The sequence below is a fragment of the Podarcis bocagei genome (assembly GCF_964188305.1).
Source record: "Podarcis bocagei genome assembly, chromosome: 1".
NCBI classification, from domain to species: domain Eukaryota; kingdom Metazoa; phylum Chordata; class Lepidosauria; order Squamata; family Lacertidae; genus Podarcis; species Podarcis bocagei.
The window spans coordinates 100,603,911-100,624,651 of NC_138125.1; the positions used below are offsets into that span (position 1 = coordinate 100,603,911).

A 20,741-nucleotide genomic window follows, 5' to 3' on the forward strand; every position below is an offset into this window, starting at 1 on the left:
TATGTTTCAGATGTAGTGTCAAGGATAGCACAGGTTTGTTGGGTAACTAGAAGGCAGCTAATCTTCAGGGACATCCCTTTTGTGCTTTCTGGTACGTGAATCTAATAGCTGCTTTAAGGTTGTTCCATGGAAGAGGGGGGTAGGAAACTTTTTCCCTTTCTAATAAAGGCAAAGCCTTTTATTAAGACTTCAAGCTCTTCATTGTAGTGTAGCAAGAAATATATAGTCTTGGGAAGAAAAAAAAACCCTGCATAAATTGAAGGTTTCTTTTTTTTCAAAAGTAGCTATCACTTTATTCTTATTGAGCTGTCATTTTTTAAATATATTTTTCATACTATGCTACACTTCTCTTTCCCAGTAAAATACACTCACCCCTGAAGTTGTTTCCTGCACATTAAACCTGCATCATAACCCTTTTTATTTGTCTTTTCTGCTTTCTTTGAAAGACTGTAATTGACCCTTTGAGTCAATGGATTTCACTGTTCTTCTTACCTGCATAACCTTTTGGTTTGGGTCAACTATTGAAAAGCCATTACTCTTGGGGTCGATCAGGTCATCTTCACATTTCAGTTTCTTCCCCCAGTGTTCTGATAAATGCACCAAGGTCAAGCCATGTAGAAATTTGTTCTTTGATAAAGAGCAATTGGCAGCAATAGGTTTTTGATTCCAAGTCTCCCTTTCCCCCTTTATACTTCAAAACTCCAGGAGTAATCTTGCCCTTGCTGTAGGATCATTCTCTTATTGTGTAGACGCTATTTGAAAAAGTTGGATGTTCCTAAAAATAATAAAATCAATTTACACAATTAAGAATACGGTCATCTTGTAGTCACTAAGCTTAGCTGAACTCTGTGAGGCTTACTTCTGAGTGGACATCTATAGAATTGCACTGCAAAGATGAAACCAGCACACACATGAGTCTTCCTCTAATATTAATAGATTTTAATATCAAAGTATTCATGAAGTACGGTGGTAATTAATAGTATAGCATGCAGTTAGCCTGTGCTGTGCTTCTGCTGGTGTCAGGAAAGTGAGTTCATTTTACATGTGAATTCTGCACACCCAACCAAAGTTACTTAGAAGACACTTTCAACTGGAGTGATTGAGGTATGCTTCCATATAAATGTGTTTAGGATTGTGCTAAATGAGATGTTTTATAGAAATTGCTGGTAAATTGGGAGAAAGGCAGTCATACCACACTGATTTCAACCTATATGAGAAACTACTGAATATTACTAAATCTTAGAAACCTCCAGTCATCTGTTAAACAGGATGCCAATATTTCTGCTTTAAAAATAGTTTGGGCTCACTTTTTAAAATATGTGGTGCTTTGTTCAAGTTAGCATCACTTGTGCAAGTCAGTTGTGTTGTGGTCACTTCTTAATTGATTAGTCTGTACACACTCAGCAGGACATTTTTTGTGTGTGACTTGCTTATAGGAGACTTTATATGGAATGCAGATAGCATTCAGGATGCTGAACTTTCTGTCCTGCCTGTTTCTGAATTCCACCTGTCCCCTTTAAAAAGAGGGGGGAAGTAAACTCTCCTTATGGGAAATATGCCATATATTTGCCCAGAAGAAGTGTGTCAGGTTGTGTGGAGACTGTAATGTCCACATCTGAATGATAGTGGGAGAGGTAATCGACCAGCTGAAGAACTGGTTTGCAACGCACAAGTTCTCAGGGCAGGTTGTTACATGTCTTCAAGCCTGGCTGCTATTTTTATTTTATTTATTTATTTAGAAAATTAATACCGTGCCCTTGAGTAAAAACTCTCAGAGCAGCTCCCAATCAATAAAGTATAATAGATTGATCAGAAACAGGGAGGCTTTGTAGCTGACACTGTGCTCTACTTGATTGCACTTTCTCTTTTATCCTTGATACCGAAGGATGTGCAAGACGTAAGAAAATCTACATTAGGAAGTTATCATATGAGCATCTATGTAATTTTGTTTCAGAGTTTGCTGTGTAATACTCTCAGTATGCAACAAAGTACTCCGACAATGACATCCTATATATATACCTGTCACCTCAGAAGTAGGTAAGCAAGTAGAGGATTGCAGAAGTACATAAGTGTGTATAAACATCGCAGTATGACTGCAAACTTTGACAAATGGGTCTTCCTAAGTGGAAGTGTGCTGATAATTCAAGAATACCTTTTCGAAGTACCTTAAGATTGTGGACTCAGGCTGCAATGTTGCTTGTAGGCTGATTAAAATCCCTATCGGGGCTGCTAGGATTTAAGAGGCTTAGTTGTGTACAGGATTGCAACCTCAGTTTGTATTTTGGGCATATCATTTTAGTGCTCATCTTTCACTGTGCTGTACATAGAGGACTAGACAGATGCTAGCTGCTGTGCTCCATATGTATGCATTATGGTAGGCTGTTGACTTGTGCCCTAGGGTCATGTTCCTTCCTACTTCATTACTTCTGTTTGAGCAAGGACATTCAAACAAGCTCTGTGTCTTGTAGCTATTGTTTCCAAGAAGGTATATAGCTGGTTTTTAATTCTGGCTTCTGAGCTGCATTTCTTTTTCCAATTGGGTGCCTAGATCATTGTGAAGCATATTTTCTGTGTTGGCAACTGCAGCTTATACGAAGTGCTATGTTATGCTATATGAAATCTGGAAACTTTCCCCCTAGATTTCTTGATCAACGTGCTACTTTGTATGAGGCATATGTAGGAGTCCTTTACTTACATTGTTTTTCAAGGACTGTCTGGGCTTCTTTTTGCCTAATTTTTGGGGCTATCCCACTCTGTCCTAAAGGATAAGGGTAGTTTACGAAGTATTGTATGATACGAAACAACCCATGCTCCTTAAGGGTTCTTAGAAACTGACAGAATTTTAGAAAGTGTAAAATAAATATTAGACTAATGTTTAGCTTGTGATGTGAAGGTGGGTGAGTATTGGAGGTATCGGCAACAGCAGATGTAATAATGATATCTCCCTCTCCCTTTAGAGCACAGGTGAGAAGCTCTTGAGATTCTTCTTGGCCACACTCTTGTTCCCCAGACCACAGGGTGTTTGCCTGGTTGGAATGTGCCCTTGAACTCTGATGGTGACCCTTCCTTGCCTAGATGGAGGATAGGGAGGGATGGGTGAGTGTGTGTAGAAACCTGCCTCCTGTTCAAAAGTAAAATTTACAATCATTGCTGCACCCACTCTGGCCCCACCTAGCACTGACATGTCCAGGAGTGAATGTGGCCTTCAGTCTGAAAAAGGTTCACCTCCCCTGCACTAAAGTAGGGGTAGGGAATATAGCTTCCCCATGAACCAGCCAGTGTTACATAATAACTGCCATTTCAGCTTCCTTTTCCTTCTTTGCATGCTACTTAAACATAGCCAGGATTTGTTTTCCTTCTCTGCATGGCAGATTGCAGCTATAGCCCTTCTCATCCTGTGACAAGGTTGTGGGCCAGGCATGCCGCACACCTCAGGGATTTGTGCATAGGCAACCCAGGCCGTATGATGAGACTCAGATATGCTTCTGATCTTCTGCAAGAAATATATATATGAATTAGTATGCATGTATTCCACTGCATGTGATTGCAAATATTCAAGCACTCACACTTCTCCTTCAGGAGCAACTGCATATCCTAGTGTCTGCATGTATTTACTGTTTACATAGCACTTCCTTAGGCAGTCATATTTGCATATCTTCTCTATTTCCACATTTGAGGATTCTCATCTTCACACTTCTTAGTGAGGTCTATTCAGTGGCGTAGCGTGGGTTGTCAGCACCTGGGGCAAGGCAAGTAATTTGCGCCCCCTAACCCGTGGATTTTGCGCCCCCTAACCCGTGGAGCGCGGGCCCCCAGATGTTGCGCCCGGTGTGGCCGGCCCAGCCTGCACCCCCACGCTACGCCACTGTAGCGCAGAACACCATCCCTAATCCTGCAACTGCAAAAAGTTCTGCAACACAGCACAACAGACCATGCAAAAGGATCGTTGTTGATGCTTCTATTAAAAAAATGTAAACAACAGCCATCTTTATTTACACTATGAGCTAACTGTCTGAGATGGGTAAAACCAATCCCAAATGGCCCTTACAAACAGTAGATTATGCTACATTTCCCTTGTTTAAATCCACAATGTTTTGGTTTTTTTAAATGCACTCTACCTCCCCACCCTTATACCCTTTCCACCCAAGACGTACACCTGATGCCTTTGTCACACATTACATGCACCCAACCCCTTCCCTGCAGTCAGCTAGATTTCCCTCGCAATAAACGTGGGTGGGTAGGTACCGGAGAAGGGAAACCTGAAAAGAGGAAGTGGCTGCTTTCCTGCATTCTGCCTCAGGGTCTTACTGCCCACCCTGCTCTGTTTCGTTGCTGTGTTTGCTCAAACGGAACAAAGAGCAGGGAAAGCCCCTCCCCTCCAGGCAGAGAGAGAGAGAGAGAGAGAGAGAGAGAGAGAGAGAGAGAGAGGCGCCCTCCACGAGTTGTCGAGCTTGGGCAACGGCTGCGCCGCCGACGGCGAGGCGCTAAGGCGCCGGCTCCCCAGGCTGCAGCGCTTGGCTAGGCGCTGCGCTTGCATGCCTGGCCGCGCCCAGCTCGCCTCAGCGCAGCGGAAAACAGAAGCAGTGGCGGAGACGACGACCCCCCACCCCAACCAAGCCTCGATTGCTTGTCCCTTCCCTCTGGACTCGCGCCCCCCCAGGTGTTGCGCCCGGTGCGGCTGGCACCCCCGGCACCCCCCACGCTACGCCACTGGGTCTATTGAAAGATGCAAACAAGAATGGCAATCAACTGCAATAACTATAGTGAGAAAACTTGGGTAGCTCTTTCAGAACAAGGGTAAACTGGGAAAAAGGAAGGGCATGTGTGGGAAAGAGTTTTATAAATGCTTTGTAACTGGCAGATGTTCTGAGAAGTGGTGAGAGACGAGTTTCCCGGTTGATATCCAACAGACCAGTAGCATAATTAGTTGGATAACCTGAGAAATTATTCTAAGAATGAGGTCATGAAATCTTCTGGGTAATTATTTTCAGCTAAGTGGCCTCCAACATTGTTGCCATCTGGTTTTCTAAGGAAAAATTATTTAAATGGGTTAGTTCAGTAGTATCAAAACAGTCTTATGTTGCTGTGTATTTCAATATATACTATAGTATTCATATACCCCCTGATACTGTTGTCTAGGGTTGCCATATTTCAAAAAGTAAAAAACAGGAAACCCTGAAATTTGTTCAGGTTTTTTTAGGAAGACCCCAAAATTGTATTGCATTAGAGTCCAGGTGGTACTTAGGATGGAGAAGCTTTTTATATATTGCTTTATTGATAGTTACATCAGTGCCCAATATAAATAATTGTATTTATGGATTTTTAATTGCATTTCCCATTTAATATATTACACATCACCTAGAGGCATTGGTGCGGGTGACACACAAATGAATAATATTAATTCAGGCAGCATCAGATCTGAATTTGGGAGGGAAGTGGGGTTGTTGTTCAAGACCTCCCCATCCACTATATTTGTGCAACCCACATTTCTGGTATATGATGGAAACTCACTGGACCAGTTTCAGCCTGTCTGCCTAACCTACCTTACTGGGTCATTGTTAAAATGAAATTGGGAGGGAGTGCGGGGAGAACCATGTTCTCCACCTTGAGATCCTGGGGGTGTGGGGGGGAAGGAGAGTATATATGTAATAATAATAAATAATAATAATAATAACCTGGCCGAGAAAGATAATCAGATCACATTAATAAACTATTTAGTTTTTGCAAGCCAAACATGGCCCCTTTCTGTTGAATGGTTTGTAGCAAAAGGGTCCAAACAGGCTGCTTAGACAGGTAGAGTAAAGGGGGGGAGGCTCTTTTGTAGGTCAGCTGCTGTAAGGGAAATGGGTCCAGCAGAAAGCAGGAGGTGCGTTTAAGAGAGTTAACAAAAACCACATGTGTGAAGGGAGGCTTGGGAAAGATGATTGGAAGTATGGTATGTGAACAAAGACTGAGATGCATGAGTGACAAAGGAAAAGGTGCTGGCCACCCTGAACAGAAATGATATGTGACAAGAAAGAGTTCTGCTGAATGAAAATAGAAGTTGTGGGAGGCAGGAGAGGCGGTGGGGGTGGGGTGGAACAAAGAGGGCAAGGTAATATCAAACTGATTGGGACAGTGAATGCATGAACGAGGAGGGTGGAAGAAAAGGCACAGAAAAAGACATGGTATTAAGTGATGTTGAAGCAGAATGAGCGGGGGGGGGGGAGAGAGACGAGTGTGTATGCCAATCGGATCATGACTTGAATAGGAGATAAGGGGAAAGAGAGAGGAAAGGAGCGTGAATTTGCAAGGAAGGTGTGGGAAGAAATGGCATGGCAGACAGTTTGGCTTTTGCGATGGGAGGATTCCTATAAATAGGGCTGTCTTAAGCATATGCGGTGCCGGGGTGCAAAGATCTGCCCAGTGCCCCCCCCCCAGGTCGCTCAGTCCCAGGTGCACAGGAGGGTGGAGCTGGCTGGCCGCCTCAGCATCTCACTGGTTCGGTCGCCCCCGAACTTGCAGCACAGAGCCGCCCACAGCAGAAGAGCCCGCCGCAGCACTTCGACCAATGGGCGGGCTCTTCCCTGGATTCAACTCCCAGGCCCCAGACTCTTGGCCTGGCACCCCTGAGAGCCTGGCGCCTGGGTGCCCTGCACCCCTAGTGCCTATGGGTTAGATGGCCCTGTAGGCTGAAGGGTTTGGGGGCTCTGTTTCATTACAGAATTTCGTTAGGAGCTAGTTTGCTGCATGCATAAGACTCAGCACAGCTTGTCAGTGTGTGACTTGCAAGTAACAGTAGGAATCCTTCCTACACAGCAGTTGTGCCCCTGGAGTGATTTGGAATGCACTTCCCCGCCCGCCCCCAGGGAAAAATAACGGGAGCAGTGACTTTTGGCAAATGAGAAAGTCACTGGACGCACCCAATTCTTCTGTATTCAAACCTTTAATTTGAGTAAGGCAGCTTAATCGAGAGCACATGCAGAAAAGTAGTAGAAACATTTATTATGATACAACGTTAGCGGGGCTATGGCATGAGCTGCCAGTTTGGAACAGAAAGAAAGATTCTGAATATGAACGCATTCAGGTTAATGTTCTGCCTCTTTTCTGGAGCACATGGAGCCCCAGCAAAAACTCCCATTCACTTTGTGCAGAACCGCCTCTATTCATTTGAATGGGCTGACCTTTTGTGGATGTGGGAACCCCTTTTATGCCAACCTGATTTCCTACATCTGCAAACAACTACAGGTTTGGTGTAGATATGGCAGGTGGAAGTGAGGATAGCCTGGATAGCAGAAACCAGAAATTCTCTGACCCAGTCCAGCATGGAGATAGCTATGCTTTAAGGCTTTTGATTTCAGTGGTTTTAAGCATCCTAACTCCCTCTTGGCTTGTGGCCAGGAGCACCTGCTGCTTCATCAAACATACTTGGTGCTTCCATCATGTTACAGACTTTGCTTCAACTTCTTTGCTTTACTAAAATAACAGAATAAAGCTAGCCATGATTTCTTGGGTAAATAAAGCACTGCCGGAGAAAAGCTCTACCTTCAAGAGGCTGGAAGTATCCTCCAGTGGTTGCTTCACAGTATTTCTTGTTGCTTTGGGAAAACTCTGCATGTTCAGAAACACAAGTGGCAGCGCAAGAGAGGAGGACTGGTAGGTTACAGAATCTGTGTTTGTTTCTGGGTGCAAGCAACCACTTCTGTGCCAAGGAGATTTATATGAGAATTGGTGTGATTGTGATTGGTCTTCATTTTTTTTTTTTAATAAGGACATGTTCTTTTTCTGTTTCCTGCTAAACTTGCAATGTAAAAGCAGAGTGGCCCCCTTGAGATGAATTTCCTGAAGTCAGAAATACAGCTCTCATGGGAATAATTTTAAAACAGCAAATGATTTAATGTTTTGATGGCGAATCATAAAGAAGTAATCCCTGATGTGAGGATATCTGCCTGTACGGGCACAAGTCATAACAGGACTGTTTCTACACAGTCAGAGGTGAACTGACAGACTGAGGCAGTTTGTAATCTGTGGCTAATGAAGGCTACCTACTGAGTCTCCCTGGAGGATGCAGAACTTTGTTAACCCATTTGACAGATTTGCATGTAACCTTATTTATTTATTTATTTATTTATTTATTTATTTATTTATTTATTTATTTATTTATTTATTTATTTATTTATTTATAACCCACATCAAACGTTTAATGTATGAGATGGTTGGATTAAATATTTCTAATTATCTCCAAATGCCTTCCACTGATAGGCAAACATGTAATTCTTCCACTGGACACCATTTCCGCTCAAGATGCCTTTATTAATCATTAAAAAAGATTTAGCTACTTGTGCATCTCTATACTTGTGCATCTGCTCTGACACTGAGCTGTTCTCAATAGGTCGAACTTAATAAATGTAGCAAGTGAATTATACCAAGTGCTTGCTGAGCACTAGTATGAATTTTATTCCTCCAGAGTCTTGTCATTTGAATGCATTATAGTGCTAACATACACATGTTTCAAGTGTTTTCTTCTGAGCTAAATATGAACTATAGTTGTGCTCGCATTACTTTTATGTTATCTTGACCCTGTTGGAATGTGAGAAGTGCAAGGCCACACTCGGCGGGGAGGGGATCCTCACTACCCACAATGCACATCTTATTTAGAGAATGAAAGTCCAGCAAGACTACAGCAGAGAGTCTTTCCTTTGCAACCACTTGATACTAGGAAAGGGAGCATGAGTGAAGGGCCTTGGGTTATCCGATGGACTAAAACAAGCCCTTTGGAAAGTACCAAAGCGTTGAAATCTGGGACCTAAGGCAAGAAGGGTTTATTATGTACTAATCCACAACATCTTCAAACACAGCATTGTCTGACATATTAGCTTACCAAGAACCCAGATCAGTGTTGCTCATGAAAAAGAAGAAAAGTGCATAATGCCAGTCCACACTACGGCAGGGATATGGAGTCTGTGGCCTTCCAGGTGTATCTGGGTTCCAACTCCCATCAGCTTCAGCCAGAATGGCCGCTGGACAGGGATGGGGTGCAGGGAGTTGTAGTCCAGAAACAAAAAGTAAGGATCTGCACTTAGGCAGGAAGAACCAGATGCACAAATAAAGATTGGGGGGGGGGCATCTGGTGGACTAGTCCATCTAGGGGTGGACTACAAGTGTAACACGAGTCAACAGTGTGATCCTTGGAGGTTTTTAAGTAGAGGTTGGATGCCCATCTGTCATGGATGCTTTAGCTAAGATTCCTGCATTGCAGAGGGTTGGACTAGGTGACTCTTGGATCCCTTTCTAACTCTATGGTTTTATGATTTGAAGGGTCACAGGTTCCCCATCCCAGATAGGTTCCCCATCCCTATTCCTGAAAGCTGCTTCAAGTTTTCTGCATCTTGGTACTGTGACTCTATGATTAGTGTTTCTCACTTCTTATTCTCCATGGAAATGCTACATGGAGTAACACTGAGAGTATTGGAAGTGTTGTAGACATAATCGAGATTGTGTGTACCTTTAGATTGGACTATAAAGCCCCCTGTGTTTAGCTTTGACATGCGTTGATTTGATCTTTAGGGTGGCAACCTGGCAAAAAGCAATACAGAATCTGTCTGGCAGCTGTTCACCTGTTTGATCCCTGAAGTCAATTGAGTGCTGCACTTTCTTTCTCAGCTAAATGCCTTTCTGGACTAGGGCAACTATAATGAGACACCCATTGTGGAAGGTACTACACAGGATTTCCTCTAAACATAGGAGTCATTCTTCCTCAACTAGATTAAACAACAACATCACAGATTCATCCTGATTTTTAATTATCTGTTGTTGTTGTGGAAGGATGGAGAAAAAGTATTTCCAAAAAAAATATTTGATAGAGGAATGCTTTTAATGAAAGGGGTTTTTTTGCGGGGGGGGGGAGAGTGGGTTATTCCCTCTAAAAGATATATGATTAATAGCACCAACACTGCCTTCTGGATCACCTTGCAAGAGGTTTCCTTCATCAATCTGGCAAGCGGATTGTATAGCAGTTTGCACCCTAATTAAACTCCCCAGTTGGGAATGTGCTGTTTAACAGATTACCTGTAGTTAAAGTGCAGTCACTGGAGATGTAGTTAACATGTCAATGTTTAATACCGAGTTCCAAACATCAATTTTTTAAAGGGAAAAAAAACAAAAACAAAGAAAGCAGGCTCATTGCAACATAACAAATGCTTCCTTAAAATTAAATACCTAAGTTACAGTGAGTCCTGTCTATTTACTCAGAAGTAAGCCCCACTAAAAAAAAGGAAAAAGAAAAAGAAGTAAGCCCCACTGAGCATATTGAGGTTTACTTCCAGGTAAGCATGCACCAGATTGCAGCTTCAGTAGTATAATAACAGCAATGTTAGGCATCTTATAAGTCCTCCTGTTTCATTTGTTTGGTGATTTCATTGAGGAGAAAATATTTCGATGCTCTAATGATATCACCAATAATGCCTTAGGTTTATTCCAGGGCAGAAATTCAGGTGATTGTCTCCACTTTGAACCCAGGAATAATGTTAAGTGTTTGATTATTTCAGAGTGGCTTCTACCCAAGATAAATGCCACTAATTGCAGTTGCTGGGTTGGTTGGATGATCAGGAAGGTACTGAGAGAGTTGTTTTCCTCCTGCCCCCCTCACCACTAAGGGTAATAAGCAATTCCAATCCATTCTTTGCTACCAAATGTAATACACTCCTTAAATGAGGACTTAATGGTGTGGAAACAGAAGGCTTTTTGAACTTTAGATACCTATAACCACAGGCAGTAGCTAATAATGCAGTGGTTATTGCCACACTGAAGTCAAGTTATTCTACAACATTAAAAAATTGCTGATCACTGAGTCTTGGTTTTGGGGTAAAGCAAAGGCAGGTCTATTTTTGAGCTGGTTCAAGTAGTGATCATGTTGGGATCTGCACATGTAGGCTACTAGAGATACCATTAACTATAGCATGGGTAGGCAAACTAAGGTCCAGGGGCCGGATTCCGCCCAATTCCCTTCTAAATCCGACCTGCAGATGGGAATCAGTGTGTTTTTACATGAGTAGAATGTGTGCTTTTATTTAAAATGCATCTCTGGGTTATTTGTGGGGCATAGGAATTCGTTCATTCCCCCTCCAAATATAGTCTGGCCCCCCACAAGGTCTGAGGGACAGTGGACTGGCCCCCTGCTGAAAAAGTTTGCTGACCCCTGATCTATAGTCTAACCTATGGCCTCCAATATTCTTCAGATGAAAACTGGGACATTCTATTCTACATTGGTACCACTGCTTTAAAGTAATAGGCATCCCCTTTGCCCCCAGTTCTCTCCTCTGTCTCCTTCTCCAGCATCCTCCCCCCCCCTCCAGCATGCTGTGAGCAGGGAGGAGATGGGTGTGTGGTTACCCCTGGTACTTCCATTTGCATGCCAAAGGGAAAGAGAGGGGGTTTCCCCCCTTCTTCCCACACTGCTACAAGACAGCAAAAGGGAGCTGGAGCGCTCCAATGATAGGAGGCTGTGGAGGCGAAACATCCCTCCTTGTTAATGTTACAGCTCATCCCAGAGCATCAAAATATTCCGCACAATTTATTTTGTTGCAATAAATTAATTTTGTTGCAATAAATCTGTTTCTATTCTTGAAACCCAGGATTTGTGCATTAGATGTGTACGGGGCCTAAATAATGTATGTATGTGTGTATGTATGTGTAATTCATACATTCATTCTACATATATTGCTCCTCCTCTTTTTTTTAAAATGATATTTATTAGAGGTTTAATAGTTACAGAAAAGAGAAGAAAGAAACAATAAAAAGTTAAACAAAACAAAACAATACCTTACAATACATCAGAAATAAAAACAAAAACAAAAAAACAATACAGCAAAACAAGAAAAACAACAACATTTAAAAACACATCCAATATTTCCGTATCTTTACCTTTCATTTACTTGTTTCATCGACCTCCTCACACCTCCCATTTTTGTATTCTAGTTCAGTTAGCTATTTCAGCAAATCCTTTCCATCTTTCTCAATTTTTGTTCTATAATTTATCTTAACACAATCTAACCTTAAATTTTCCACTTTGGTATTGCTCCTCCTCTTATTTTACTCTCAGGGTGCAAGCCTGGATGTTTAACTCCTTGGAAGTAACCCCTGCAGAGTGCTAAGGATTTTGATCACAGGCAAATGGGAGACGTGTGTAGGATCGCACCTTCAGTTGTGACATACTTTTTGAATGTGTGGTGTGTACAGTAGATTGTAAATTCCTGCAGGCAGGGACCTAATTATTCCAGTGCCGCTCTGTGTATATATACCCAGCAACAAAATAATCATAGCAATAATAATAGTGTATTAATGTGAGAGAGTTATTTCTCCCACTGGTATTGGAAAACAGGATACCTCTGCGTATATTTTTCAGGCTGAAGCCCTGTACTTTATACATTTACCTGGGAGTAAGTATCAATGGACTTAATGGCTTTTGCTTATGAATAGGCACATGTAAGGCTCGCATTGCATTTTGACCTGATCAGGTCAGTGCACACGGAGTTGCGGTCCTGTTCTGTGGGTCACAGTCTAATAACCTGATTCAGTGCCTACTTACTCAGGTGTAGATCCCATTATGTTTAGGAGTACTTACCTTCATGACGTGTATGTGGAATGTGCATCCTGGTGCCTCAGAAGTAAGTCCACTTGATCCCATGTCCATGTTTGGGTGCAATAGGACCCTCCACACAATTACTCTGAATAAGATTTCATTGAGCTTGGTGGGAGTAATTACTTCACCTCCCTAGCCCTGCACAACCCTAATAATAATAATAATAATAATAATAATAATAATAATAATAATAATTTATTATTTGTACCCTGCCCATCTGGCTGGGTTTCCCCAGCCACTCTGGGCGGCTTCCATAGAAACCAAAAATACACTAAAATATCACAGATTAAAAACTTCCCTGAACAGGGCTGCCTTAAGATGTCTTCTGAATGTCAGTCTAGATGCCGCATTCTGGATTAGTTGTAGTTTCCGAGTCACCTTCAAAGGTAGCCCCACGTAGAGCGCATTGCAGTAGTCCAAGCGGGAGATAACTAGAGCATGCACCACAAATAACATTACTCTTATACATGCCTGCTCATAAGTAAGCTCTGCCTCGTTCAGTGGAATTTACTCTCAGGTAAAGGCATGGGATGAAGGGAGTCAATACAGCTCCTTGCCAAGGGAGCCTCGGTATGCCTCTGCATGTGGGTAAAGGTAAAGGTGAAGGGACACCGGACCATTAGGTCCAGTTGTGACCGACTCTGGGGTTGCAACACTCACCTCGCTTTATTGGCCGAGGGAGCCAGCGTACAGCTCATGTGGCCAGCATGACTAAGCCGCTTTTGGCGAACCAGAGCAGCGCACGGAAACACTGTTTACCTTCCCGCCAGAGTGGTACCTATTTATCTACTTGCACTTTGACGTGCTTCCAAACTGCTAGGTGGGCAGGAGCAGGGACCGAGCAACGGGAGCTCACCATGTCACGGGGATTCGAACCGCCGACCTTCTGATCGGCAAGTCCTAGGCTCTGTGGTTTAACCCACAGTGCCGCCAAAGCAGAGAATGAGAATGTGGGTGGATCCCTGGGAGGGACAGAGTCCATTGAACAAAGGCTGCCTGCCTTGCCGGGTGAAAGGACTGAAGGAGGCGGTGAGACGCACAGGCATAACTGGGCAACCACCCTTCCTTCCCTGGCTGAAAGGGAGCCCCATGTGGAAGAACCTCAATGGGCAGAGTTCTCTGCTGCCTTCCAGCCAACACTGGCAGTGAAACCAAAAACCAAGCCCTGAGGAAGAACTTGTGATGGATGCCAAAGGTCTGGCTTCTGGAAGAAGATGTGAGGGCTTTGACAGGGTCCCGGAGTCCACTTGCTTTCTTCCCAAAGCCCAGTAAGCGCTAACTAGGTTTTGGGCAGGAGCCCTCATGTCTCCTTCCAGTGTCTCCCTTGCCGCCTTAGGAACTGCTTCTGTGGCACCTGTCCGCTGGCCAAGGGAATTTGGGATCCTGAATGGCCAAGTGAGAAGCTGTGATAAGGGTTTTCACGACTGTCTCGGCATTTCCGAGGCAGTTGGAGGGTATGCTAACGTAGATGTCAGGGTTGATGAGCAGCACAGACATGTATCCCTCATGACCTCTTATTTTTATTAGATAATCTTCATTTTATTGATGCCTCACATGTTCACAAAAAGCTTGGAATTATGATGCACATTTCCTTGATCCATGTCAATTACTTAGCATCTCTTACTTTTCTAGTAGAGATGTTAATTTCATACATATTCTTTGATCAAAAAGAAGAAAGTTGACCTTTTGTGTTGACATTGGTTGGAGCTGCCTTTGTTCTATGTATGATTACGATAGCTATAATCCTTGAATGTTATGCCTTTTTTTTTGTAGAAGTGATCTGGTTCTCCAGTGTTGTTAACTTGGCCTTGGTGGTAATTATATCTATTGTCTATTGTCTATAATTATATCTATTGTCTGATATTTTTCAACTGGGTGCCTTGAGGAGGCTGTTTGAGTTTCTGCATCAGTGTTGCGAAAAAACACATCTGATGATGTCATGCATATAAATTGCAAAATGACACATTGCCTGTTACCTAATGTTAGAAAGCATTGTTTAGCTTTTTGCTTATTGTTTTAAGAACAGATGAGTGCATGTTCTGAAGACAGAATGCATTCACCCTTCAGTAAACTTAGCAAATGGAAACATATGGTAGCTGGAGAGAGTTTATTTTGGCTTTGAGCCTATGCAAATAGTGCCATCATATAGTTCAGACAATAGGGTGGAATCTAGACACATATTAAAAATGCTGTGAAAATGTTTTTTAAAAAGTTTTGAAAAATATTGAATTTGGCATAGCTCACCATCACCATCTAGCGTCACATTTGTACAATACACTCTACCATACACTTAAAACATTTTATATGCAGATGTATAGCTGAGTCCCCAGTGGCACGGGGCTTAGGTGTATCTGGGTGGAGTCAGGTGTGCCATGGTGTGTTTGTCTTTCTTGTTTTAAGAGACAGTAAAGTTATTGTTTGCTTCCTGACTGGCCTGCCCTCTAAGCCTTCTGTTGCAGGACTCGGTCATACTGTATACAGATGAATAAATTAGATGCTTAGTATTTCAAGCTTTACCTGGATTAAATATTTTTTTATGTACTGGAAACCTATCTGCTCCTGCGGCCACCATGTTTCACATGGAAGGAGGCTTGAGTACATTTATCAGTACTTGCAACTGGAAAAGAGAGATTTGATTCTCTAACTGCTAATTGAAACCCAGCCTTTCAGATCAACTTTTAATTGGCAAAAATAGACCTGCAAGCACATGCAGATCTTGCCCCCCTCTGTTTGGAATGCTGTTTTTACAATTCAAGCGGAAGCCTGGTTACTTGGCAACTACATAAGCTCTTATAATGAAGCCCAGAAGTTATAAAACAGATTACTATAAATGAATAGTTCATGTACATATTTTTTCACAAGTTAATTGAGATTATGTTTAGGAGCCTTCACTAGGTGCTAATTCAGATGCATCTCCTCCTCCTTGAAAGAAAAGAAAGAAATGATAGAATGGCAGGAAGACTTTTGAGAAGTCAAATGATTATCTTAAATAAAATGTTAAAGAAGATGCATAGGATGCTAAAGAGTAATAATTTAAGTGTATTTAAAGGGTGTTCCAAGTCATGAGATGTTTTGAATGGTACCTGCTTGCTGGGGAGAGTGTGGTTTCCTTCCTGTATACAGAACACTGGAGCCTTTTTTGTAATATTCTTGCAACTATAGAAGTTGCAAGCATTAAACCCTAGCACAAGAATTCAACCCTAGAAGGCATCAGGTTGACCCCACACCAAAGCACAAGAAATAGGCCCTGTACCCTTAAACTGTTAACCCACAGTTTTCTATGCCTTTGTCTCACTTTGAGCCAAAATTGCTGTTATGAAGTCACAGGCAAATATAAAGAGTTTCATCAGCCTCACCCTTTAACTGTGTGTCTGTGTGTGAGAGAGACCGGTCCAATTATTCTTTCATTCAAACACTGAGAGAGTGCCAATGATATCCCAGGCATTAGCTGCCATCAGAAGATTATTATGTACTATTAACGAAAGAACAACCAGTCAGAAGCTGCAAGTGGGACATGCAACAAAGGGAGTGCTCCAGTTCAGAATACTCAGTACCGTTTCCCATCTCTCTCAGCTTTCCATTATTTCTCTCTGCTTCTTTGTCCACTCCATCTGCTAGTCAGCATTCTCTGGGTCTAATTTTGGTGATTCCTCCTTATGTTTTTTTCTCCTTTGAAGAATTTTTGTATTCTGAAAACCTCAGACCCCTGTGCCCCACCCAGCAACCTACTGATATTGCCATCTTGTGCATGGATGGTTCTGTTTGTCTACATCAGCAATGGCAGTCCCTCCTGATCACTGGAAATAGATGGAGTGCTAACCTCACCAGGTAAACTGTTGTTATTCAATCAAAGGCTATGACAGACATGTAAAGCAATGAATCAATATTACACTGCAAAGCTAGAATTTCAAACCGTCTATTATAACACGAATAAATGGCAGAGGTGCAAACACAGAGTCAAGGAGCACTAACAATGGAAAGAAGTGTGCCGAGTCAAAAGACGGTTGAAGATGGGCAGCAATGAGACAGATATCTGTTAGCAATAACTTTTGCAGGTGTGGAAAACTAAGCCAAAAAATTCACTCACAAACTAGGAAGATCACCGTGGGTTCAGCTTCCTGGTGTACAGAGCAATGCCAGATGAACCCAGTCAAATAGCAGCTTAATCTTCAATATCTCTCTTTGTGAAAAGGTTATGGCTGCCTTTGAGAAGGCAACCTGATGATTTGGAGCAGCGGGTGGAGAATCATTTTCAGATAAGTGGGTGAAGCCAGAGGCAAAAGTGGACAGAGTAATGAATGTGCCTATTACCTTTTGTCCCGTTCACCTGCATTCTGGCCTCACAAAAGTCAAGAGTTTTCTGCACACCCACACCTACCTCTCCCTTCACCATCTAGGCAAGAAAGTGGCATCACCACAACTCATGAACACATTCACAGCCAGGCAAAAGCACTTGGGGCAGTTGTGAAGCAGGGCCCAGTGAAGGGCATGGCCAGAGGAGGTGGCAACAGTTCTGAAGACCTGGTAGAGAGGACTGGAGGGCTTAGAGGGCAACACTTGGTTCCCCTGCCTGGCGTTAGAGCAGTCTTGTTTAGCATCAAGTAAATGCTGCTGCATTCAGTGCTAAGAATTGCAGCTTTAAATTGGATTTGAAATTCCAGAATGAGGTCTGGGGTCTGGGGCCTAATAAAATTTTGTGGGGAAGAAAGATACACATGGGATATAGAGACCCACCTCGTGACCATTATAAGCTTTGATTCCCAGCAGGCCCCACACTCCCTGAAGCCACAACCTTTGTCTCTGTGTACTTTGCTTGAATTCCTTATAATGCTAAATCATATGTACTGTACTATTATAACAATCTTGGCTGCTTTTTGGAAGGAAGTGGTGGACCATAATGGCAGGGGTTTAAAGTCCCCAAGAACAAATACGTAAATCACGAAACGGTATGAAGATTCCTACAGGAAGATTTCCCTCCATCTTTAATTACACACACAAAACAAACTCTAGAAGACTTTTTTTTTTAAAAAAAGCTTTCCTCCATAGCCCCAAGAGGTTAGACGCATGGCTGTTTCACAGTAATTAAATTCTTTTAACGCCAAATTGCATGCAAAATAACTGTTAATAAATTCGCCAAGCTTTGTCATGGAGATCAGAAAGTGTATCTGGCATGCTCTTTGGTCAGAAGGTACAGCTCTTGAGATACGATTCTGATTGGGTTACTGCTGAAAACTGTAGGGACACCCCCCACACACACCTTTAATGGGTCCTGTGCCCTCACCAGGCAAGCCCATCATTCTTGTTTGGTTAAAGCTCTCCTATCCCCAGGTCACATTAATCATTTTACAGATCAGTCTGTTCCTAGAGCTGTAGATATATAAGCTGTTGAAATGGAGAGTGAAATTCCTCTTGTACGAAAGCTCTTGTAAGGTTTTCAGATTCTTTTTAGAAATACAGGTTTGTGATTTCAGAAAGTTTTAAAGCCACTGATACCAACTTTTTAAAAGCAGCAGTGACTAGAAATCAAGGTTTAGACATGGGGGGGAAATGGAGGGTTCTTATTTTGCAGCAAGTTTCCCTATTTTTGCTGGACTTCCCTTGAGAAATCATGTTTGAAAAGCTGTTTATCAGTTTCCATATGCACTGCTTCTTCTGTCATTGTTCTTTGTTTTTGGCTGCTGTGACCTAGAGTTGCAGCTTCTTCAGAAATTCCTTCTTGTTTATGGAAAACACCTCTCTTCTGCTTGTACTCGAAGCACAGCTTAATCTTTAGATTCACTGACCTTTATTCCTGAGTTCCAATCAAGACTTTCACTTACTGTGGGTTGGTTGAGACACATTATAAATCATTACTTCCTCCACCAGTCAATCAATGGCCAGTTCTGTTCTTTAGCATTCTGAAACTTCCTTTCCTTGTTAAATGTGACTTTCTTCTGTTTTCTAACCTTAGCTCAATTCTCACCCTGCCCCTAGCTCTGTTAGTTTGGGTGTGAATTTCTAGGGGCCAAAGCACATGTACTGAATGAGATCTATGAATGACTCTTCCAATTTTTATAACTGGCACAGGGGACACTTAATTTCATTGTCGGAATTGTGCTGGAGCAGGTTGTGTTTAATCTTCCAAAATCTGCCATTAACCTTGCAGAAGAAAAAGTAAATTACTGTTTCTGTACCTCTTTTTCCACTCTAGAGGACTGAGAGATACTGTGTTTTAGAGAAACCTCAACCTTCTTCATGCTCTGGATATATGCTGCATAAGCATTATCACTTATTCTGGTTCTAGTGCAGTCCCACAGCTGTTGTTTGAAGCTAAGTACAAATGATGTTAGGCACTAATTCATTCGCATTCTATAGTTTCTCAAGAAATACTGCTGTTCCCTCAAACCAATTCCTATCCATTTTGAAAATGTATGCTGTAGTTAAGGTGAGATATGTGCTTTTGAGACATCCACTGCATATTTGCAGATGACAGTCCATGCACAGATGATGGCTTCATTGAAAAGGTGTTTGAGTGGTTTGCATGAGCAAAATAGTACCAGTCATCACTGGATTAAATTTGGACTTTTAAAAAATGTTTGGTCCATTTCTCCCCCCAAACTCTATACTAGAAAGAGTGTGGGAAAAATGTTTATGCAGTTCACAGGCATTTAGAATGTGCTGTTAATATATTCAATATTTTGGCATATTACACAATTTCTTGTTCATTAAAATGATTGCAACTACAGTAAATTCCAAGACTCTGAAGCTACTAGACTTTGCAACATAATACTTTGATAAAAAAGGAAAAAAATTAAAGAGCTAGCACCCTTTTAATTTTTCTTTTAAAAATCCAACTGTAAAAGTTAGATTGGAATTAAACATAATTTTAAAATGATAAAATATCTCTTTTCTTGAGGCAGATGGCACTAAAAGGATACTTATTATAAATCAAATGCAAGCTGAGACTTTCATCCCATCTTTTTTGCTTCCTCTTGGCCTATGATTTCTTTTTGTTTTGAAAGTGCCTCCATTTCAGTTGACTTTTTTTTCTTTTTTGGCTACTGCGGGTGGAGAATGAATTATCATTACAGACAGTTTCTGTTTATGTGTGAAGACTGTATTTCCAATTATAGCTTCCAATTGGAAATAAAATAAGGAAAGAACACAGGAAGGACCGGGTTACTAAATAATATAATACAGTATTTTATTTTATTTTATTTTATTTTATTTTATTTTTATTTTATTTTATTTATTTTATTTTATTTTATTTTATTTTATTTTTTTTAATTTAATTTAATTTTATTTTATTTTATTTATTTTATTTATTTTATTTTTTTAATTTTATTTTATTTTATTTTATTCCTTAGACCGGATGGATGGGAGGTTGCCTGCTCTTACATTCCCTTCTAAGGAGCAGGTACCAGTGTTTGAAACTCCCATTGTTCTAGGCACATTTTGCGACAGGGAATTTCATTAGCGCGAGCAGTTTCTGAGGTCTGGATGCAGTACTGCGCCTAAGATTTCAGATTAAAACTGCAGAGTGGAAGGAAAGGAGGACCTTTTTCTGCCTCCCCACTTCCAGCTACTCTCCGTAGACTGGAGAAGAGACCCTCTTAAGAATATTGGGAGGGTGGGCAGGGGAAGGACTAGACCACGTGAAAAATGAGCATAATATTTTAGCTGCATTTTCAGCTGCATGTGTGCATAGATATTCCATTGCTGCATCCATAACCTAGGTTTAAGGTGCCATTTAGCTCCTAGCTTTCATATCTCAGTTTCTAACACTGGCAGGTGCATAGTTTTGGGGGGTACTTCTGGATCTGGAAGTGCAGGTATCTTCTATGAGATTTCTGTGAAGTGAGAGTGGTGTGGCTACCTTTTATATTTTTTCCTTGTACTGAGGAATGCTTTTGTTATTAGATAGCACCAATGTGTGCATGCATGTTTGATCTCCATAATTGGGACCAGCAGGACATAGTTGATCTCCCATGCTAAGCATAAGGTGGTCAGGGGTGTCTCTTAATTTTGTGTTATGCTTCAACTCCTCCTTGGCAGCCATTTTGTGACTAGAACCCCCAGCACTCTTTCAAATTCCAAAACGTGTCCAAAACGGTTGTTGAATCCTGCAATGCAACTTTCAGCA

General features: G+C 41.8%; 1 protein-coding gene across 6 annotated transcripts in view; it reads left to right on the forward strand.

Annotated features, from left to right (window-relative positions):
• THSD7B (thrombospondin type 1 domain containing 7B) overlaps nucleotides 1-20,741 on the forward strand; it is a 628,355-nt gene that overhangs the window by 265,783 nt on the left and 341,831 nt on the right. The window lies entirely within an intron of this gene.